This window comes from Ictidomys tridecemlineatus, chromosome 2 (assembly GCF_052094955.1).
Source record: "Ictidomys tridecemlineatus isolate mIctTri1 chromosome 2, mIctTri1.hap1, whole genome shotgun sequence".
NCBI lineage: Eukaryota > Metazoa > Chordata > Mammalia > Rodentia > Sciuridae > Ictidomys > Ictidomys tridecemlineatus.
This window is the reverse complement of record NC_135478.1, coordinates 218050417-218057930: the sequence shown is the minus strand read 5'-3', so window position 1 is coordinate 218057930 and position 7514 is coordinate 218050417.

The window sequence follows — 7514 nt, the reverse complement described above, 5'->3', positions numbered from 1 at the left end:
ATAACCCAATTAATTAATGGGGAAAGAAACTGAACAGACATTTCACAGAAGAAATACAATCAATTGACAAATATATGAAAAATTGTTCAGCATCCTTAGCAATTAGAGAAGTGCAAATTAAAACTGCACTGAGATTTCATTTTGCCCTAGTCAGAAAGGCATTTATCAAGAATATAAGTATATAATATAAATGTTGGCAAAGATGTGGGGAAAAAGGTACACTGATACATTGCTGATGGGACTGCAAATTGGAACAACAACTCTGGAAAGCAGTAAGAGATTTCTCAGAAAACCAGGAACAGAACTACCATTTGACCCAGTTACTTCACTCTTCAAGAACTTAAAAATCAGCATACTATAGTGATGCAGCCACATCAATTTTTCATAGCAGCTTAATTCACAATAGCTAAGCTATGGAAACAACCTAGGTGCGCTACAACAGATGAACAGATAAAGAAAATGTAATACATACACAATGGAATATTATTCAGCCATAAAGAAGAATAAAATTATGGCATTTGCCTGTAAATGAATAGAACTGGGAACTATCATGCTAGGTGAAATAAGCCAATCCACAAAAAATCAAAGGCCAGATATTCTCTTCTATATACAGATGCTGACTCACAATGGAAGGAGTGAGGGGAGGTTCACCAGATTGGACAGAATGGAGTGGGTGGAAGGCAGGTGGGGATAGGAATGGGAAAGACAGTAGAATGAATTGGGTATAACTTTCCTGCATTCTTATATGAATACATGACCAGTGTAACTCCATAATCAGGTACAACCACATAAATGGGAAGTTATACTCCATTCTGTGATCATATATAACTAAAAAGAACAAGTAAAAAAAGACAAGGCCTCTCAAAGGAAGAAAATAGTTTGAGAACAAAGGGATTAGCCAAAGGAGAAAAGAAAACAAGTGTTCTAGGCACAGATACATCCTAAAACTGAAAGTGGCTCACTAAAACTGGAGTGAGGATTTTGATGAAGGAGTGAAGAAATATGAGGCTGTCAACATAGAGGTCAGCTTGTGAGAGACTTGTAAACAGTGTGGGTGGTGGGAAACCCCTGGGGAATATTAGAGTAGGGGTGAGAAAATCAGATTTGTATTTCAGGGAGATAATCATTGCTACACTGAGGAGAATCAATTGGAAGGGGGTACACTTAGGGAGGAGACTAGGGCGGAGATCCTATAATATTATGGGTGAGAAATAAGGATGACAAAGATTTGGAGGATGGATGTGGGGGAAAGGGGAAGAGAATTCAGGGGTGGTACCCAGATTTCTGACTTAAGCATCTAGAATAATAGTGGTGTCACTTACTGGGATGGATAACAGAGAAGCAGCAGAAGCCAGGGATTAGAAAAAGGGAGAGGATGATAATGAGGTAAGTGATGCACAATTTCAAGAGTCACCCAGAATAGGCATTTTAGGTGTTATTTCTCCCCAAGCTTGATAAATATGAACATATGAAATATTAGGTGTGGAGAAACAGGAATATTTATACATTGCTCATGGGATATAAATTGGTCCAGTTTTGAGGTGGTTAGAGATGCCTAATTGAAAGTCATCCCCTTTAAACTAGCAGTAACATGGTTAGGTGCCTCACCTAAAGAGACTCTGACAGGCAATTTGCAAAGATTTGTTCATTAAATCATTGTTTCTGAAAACGAAAGGCCAAAAAAGAAGGAAACAACAGTCCCCTTAGTGTAAAAATGGTTGAATAACCATAATTTATTCATATAGAGGAATACTCTACATAAATTAAAATGGATGAATTGTATCTGTATATATTAACATGGATGAATCTTAAAAATACAATTTCAAGTGATTAAAACAAGCTGCAAAAGACATAGAATAAAACCATCTATGTAATTTTTAAATAAAAAATAGTTGTTTGTGTACTATTTATGGATGTGTAGATATGTCCTAAAAGTGAAAATAGACACATGTGAGTTATACACACCAGCTACAAAACAACTGTTATCTCTGGGAAGGGGAAAATGAGAGGGACAGTAGGAGGGATAAAGCTTTAGCTATATCTGTACCATTTTTTACAGAGCACAATCTAAATTTTAAAAAGAAATAAGGAAGCATTCATTCAAAAAGCTATAAAAGAACACCTCTTATTTTAAAATTCTGGTTTATTTAGGTGTAATTTACATACCATAAAATACAGTCTTTTTAGGTATGCAGTTTGATGAGTTTTGACAAATATGTACAGTTGTGTGAACACTAATAAAATTGAAAAACATTTCAATTACCTAAAAAAGTTCTCTCATGGCCCTCTGTGGTCAACCCCCACCCTATCACCAGCCATTGGCAAATACTGATCTGTACCCATAGCTTTCAGTCACTGTGGTATACCTTTTCCAGAATGTCATATAAATTGACTCATACAGCACGTAACCATTTGTGCCTGGCTTCTTTCACTTAAGGTAAACATTCCCAAATACTTTTGAAGCTTTCCAATGTAGTTGTATGGACCAGTATTTTATTACCTTTTATTACTTAGTAGTATTTCATTGTGTATAGGTGCCACAATTTGCTTATGTTTTTAAATGCCTAATTGATAGGCATTTCAGATGTTTCTCAGTTTAGACTAGTACTATAAGTAAAAATGCTATAAACATTTGAATAATACATCTTTCTGTAAACATTTTTTTCATCTCTCTTAAGGGTAGTGAAATTATTGGGCCTCTTGGTAAGTATGTTTAACTTTATCATAACCTGCAAATTGTTTTCCAAAGTGGTTGTATAATTTTCTAATCCCATTAGCTCCATGGACATCCACTCTAGCATTTTTACTGTTTTAATTTTAGCCAGTCTACTCAGTACATTGGCTTTAACTTGCATTTCCTTGATAGTCTATGACAGTAAACATCTTGTCATGTGCTGATTTACTGTCTATTTTCTTTAGTCAAGAGTCTCTTCACATTTCTTGCCTCCATTCTAATTGAGTTGCTTGTCTTCCTGAGTTGTAAGAGTTCTTTGTATATTCTGGCTCTAAGTCCTTTATTAAACATATGTGTTGCGAATATTTTCTCCCAGTTGTGGCCAATCTTTTCATTTTTTCAAGTGTATTTCAAAGATTAAAAATTTTGAAATTTTGATAAAGTATAAATTACCAATTTTTCCTTATGTTTGATGTTTTTCATGTCCCATCCAAGAAAATTTTGCCTTTTCCAACGTTCTTATGTTTTCTAATAGAATTTTTTAGTCTTAGAACTTGTATTTAGATTTATGTACAACAAGAACTATCTGAATCTAGCCAAGCTGATTGCCTGCTAAAATACACTAATAAAAATCATCATTCTCCAGAGAAGTCTAACAGCCTTGAGACAGCTTTTAATATCAAAATTGTCCAGAATACCATCCACAATTACTCAACACACAAAGAACCAAGAAACCAAACAATTCTCAAGGAAAAAGGAAATAAAGACAGCACAACCTCAAGATGACCCAGATGTTGGAAAAGACAAAGACTTTAAAGCAGCTATTATGTTCATGTTTCATGAGGAAGGTAAACACTTCCCAAATGGGTAGAAATACAGTCATTATCAGCAGAATAATAACAAAAATCAAATGTAATTTTTTCTTTTTTAATATCTATGTTTCAGTTAAAGGTCGACACAATATCTTTATTTTTTATTTTTATGTGGTACTGAGGATCAAACCAGTGTCTCATGCATGGTAGGCAAGCGCTCTACCTCTGAGCCACAACCCCAGCCCCTCAAATATAAATTTTAGAACTAAAAATTATATCTGAAAAAAAGTCACTGGGTGGGCTCAGTACCAAAATGGAGATAATGACAAATGAGTCAATAAGAATTTAAAGACAGATTAATCAACATCCAATCAGATGTCTCTGTTCCAATCAGAACAGAGAAAAAAAAGAAGAAAGAATAGAATACTATCAAATGATCTAGTGTTCATTTCATTATAGTCCTAGGACAGAAGTATTGGTGCAAAAAGAACACTGGAGAAATAATAGCCAGAATGTCACTAATTTGATGAACTATATAAATTTACAGATTAAATAAATCCAGAGAATCCCAAAAAGAACCATGCAAACAAAACCATGGCCAAACGTATCAAAACCAAACTTCTGAACATCAGGTTACCCATGCTGTAGAATATGATAATATCACCCAATTCTTGAATTTCCTCTGAGTTATATGCAAAAAATATATATAGAAATCTATTACAAAAATATGTATCTGTCAGTTGACAGGTTAACTGGTGTTTTCTTCAATTTTTCTGAAAATGAAAAATTGTTTTTCACCTGATTTTTAAAAGAGTCCAGTCATCATAGTCATTTACTTTCATAATGTCTGGGAAAGTCAAAGCAATGCCAAGATTCGCCAGATCTATATTTGTTTTGTTTTCATGTAGAAGCATCTTGTTTTAGCTGAAATAACTCTTGAAGAGTTAGCAAATGGAAATATTGCTAATTTTGATACAAAAAAAATTTTTTGTAGTACTTGGGCTCAAACCCAGGGCCCCACACATGCTAGGCAAGCACTCTACCACTGCTCTACAATGAGAGCCTACTACAAAATACTTTTTATAAAATCCTTTTAAGTTATCATGGAATATATTTACATATTACATATGTACATACATACACACCAAGCTGTGGAGTTGCTATAGATATGGCTATGCAGTTTACAGAAAATATCCTACTGATCACATGATCTAAAGTCAATCCTGATGGTCAAACCAATCATCTAGGTCAGATTCACATCTCAAAGACTAACTTCATTTTCAATTCAAATAATGTATTAGAATATGTATTTTGAGATTTTTTTAAACTGGGAAACAAATTATCAAATGCATCTTATAAACATAATTATTTAAAAAGCAGTAACATTTAAAATGATATCAAAACAAATAGAATAAGGGTGGGGATATAGATCAGTGGTAGAGTGCTTACTTAGCATGCCAGAGGCCTGGGTTAAATGCCCAGCACAACAACAACAACAACAACAAAAACTAATAAAATGTTTGGTTTTTTGTCCTAAAAGCAAGAATAAGCTTATTGGCTTTCTCATTACTTAAACCATAATAATAAAATATAACGTATCATTAAAACAAACATTATTTATGAATTAGTCTATAAATTAGACAGTATTTCTTCAGTAAGTGTGTCTATGTGAAAACTTTGGTTTTCAGCTTTTAGGAACAGGTAAAGAAGAATTATATATAAAAATTCCAGAGTAACTCTAATCAATTGTTTGAAAATCATCATTCAAACTATTTCCTATAAGCCAGGTGCAGTGTCACACACCTGTAATCTCAGTGGCTCAGGAGGCTGAGGCAGATGGATCTCAAGTTCAAAGCCAGCCTCAGCAACTTGGTGAAGACCTAAACAACCCAGAAAGACCCTGTCTCTAAATTAAATATAAAATAGGACTGGGGTTGTGGCTCAGTGGTTGAGTGCCCCTGAGTTCAATCCCCAGTACCAAATATTTATATAAATATATATATATATATATATATATATATATATATATATGCACTATATATTTAAAGGAAAAGAAAAATAATGTGTCATTAAAAAAATAATCAATTCAGCAACTAAAGCATAATTTTATTTTTGTTTATAAGAGACAATATTATGCTTATTAAAAGATGAAATAGGTCAGAATTGAAAAATTTATGTATTTCAAAACAGAATCTAGTCTAAGTGTGCCATCCCAGATAGGCTAGGTCATGAGGCAGTGACCAACAACAAAGGTGCATGACTTAAAAGAGCAAAGGCTTGGGGCTGGGGTTGTGGCTCAGTGGTAGAAGCTCAACTAGCACATGTGAGGCCCTGGGTTCGATCCTCAGCACCACCTTAAAATAAAGGTATTGTGTCCAACTAAAACTAAAAAGTAAATATTTTTTTAAAAAAGAGCAAAGGCTCATTTTTAACCTAAGCTATATTTTCATCATGGCTGGAAGAAAAGGAGAAGACTCTCATAATCTCTCCGGAGCTCATGCTGACAGAGCAGTAACTCTCATCTTCAGAGAGGAAAGAGAACACTGGAGTTTTCTAAGGGCAATTAACTGCACTAGCCAGAAGGTGACACTTTGCTTCTGCTCATAACTGTCAGCCAGAAAGAGTCACATGGCCTTGCCCAATCCCACCATCAGGGAAGGAAACAGGAAATACTTCACTGTTTCAGTGATTATCACTATACATTTTGATCTTTATTGGACAACACACCAAATTTAAATAAAATTATGTATGATTGGTTTTGCAGGTAATTCTAGTGTAATTCTAGGAAGGTTCCTAAAAATAATCCATATTACATCTATAATTAACAGTGTCACTAACCTCCTCTACTTCAGCTGTCCAAAGCTCTGCTTTTATTTCCAGATAATGACACATCCTGTGGATAAATACTGAGGATAGATGGAAAGAACTGTTTATATTTAAATTTCTGGAAAAAAACCATGGCAGTTCAATACTTTATTCCATGCTGTCTTTCCTTTGTTCTCACCAGATTCTTCTTCAATAACTGTGCATTGCTTCACAGAGGAACATTTTCCACAGAGAATGATGAATAATGAAATCACGTATAGCAGATGCTTTCCCTTCACCACAACCAAGAGTAAGAAGTATATTTACTCCATGATTCAATGCACGCATGCATATTGTTTTGTGAAACAATAATTATCCACACTACATGCAACACACTCTGATATTCCCTACTATACTGTCTTTTAATTCTGATCTTGGCCTATTGAATTGATTTCATTATCAACTTATAAAGAGAAAGTTTTATTTTCATTCACAGTTTTAGAGGTTTCAGCCCATGACTGCTTGGCCCCATTGCTTTAGGCCTATGGCAAGGCAGCACATCATGCAGGGAGCATGTGGAGGCACAAAGAGCCAATTTGCCTCATAGCTTGGATGGGGAAAAGGAAGTGGAAGGAACTGGGGTCACATTATTCCCTTCAAGAGAATTGTGTTAATCAACTTTTCATCACTATGACCAAAATACCTAACAAGAACAACTGAGAGAAGGAAAAAGTTTATTTAGGGCTCACATTCCAAAGGTTCAGTCCAAAGTCAGTCAGCTCCATTGCTCTGGGCTTGAGGTGAGAGAGAACATCATGGCAGAGGAAAGCTATTCAGCTCATGACAGCTAGGAATCAGGGGGAGAGAGAGAGCTCTGCTCACCAGGGACAAAATGTAAACCCCAAAGGCATGCCCCTGGTGACCTGCTTTCTCCTCCCACACCCTACTGCCCAGTACAGTAGTTCTTCCAAAGTGTTAATCCACCAAATGGAGATACCTCCTATACAAACCCTAACAGGCTCACTCTCAATGACCTAAGAGCTCCCACTGGGCCTCACCTCATAAAGGTCCCACTACTTCCCAACAGCATCTAGCTGGGGACTAAGCCTTTAACACAAAGAGCCAATTCACCTCATAGCTTAGATGGGGAAAAGGAAGTGGAAGGAACTGGAGTCACATTATCCCCTTGGCAGACATTCCAGATCCAAACTATAGTACCAACT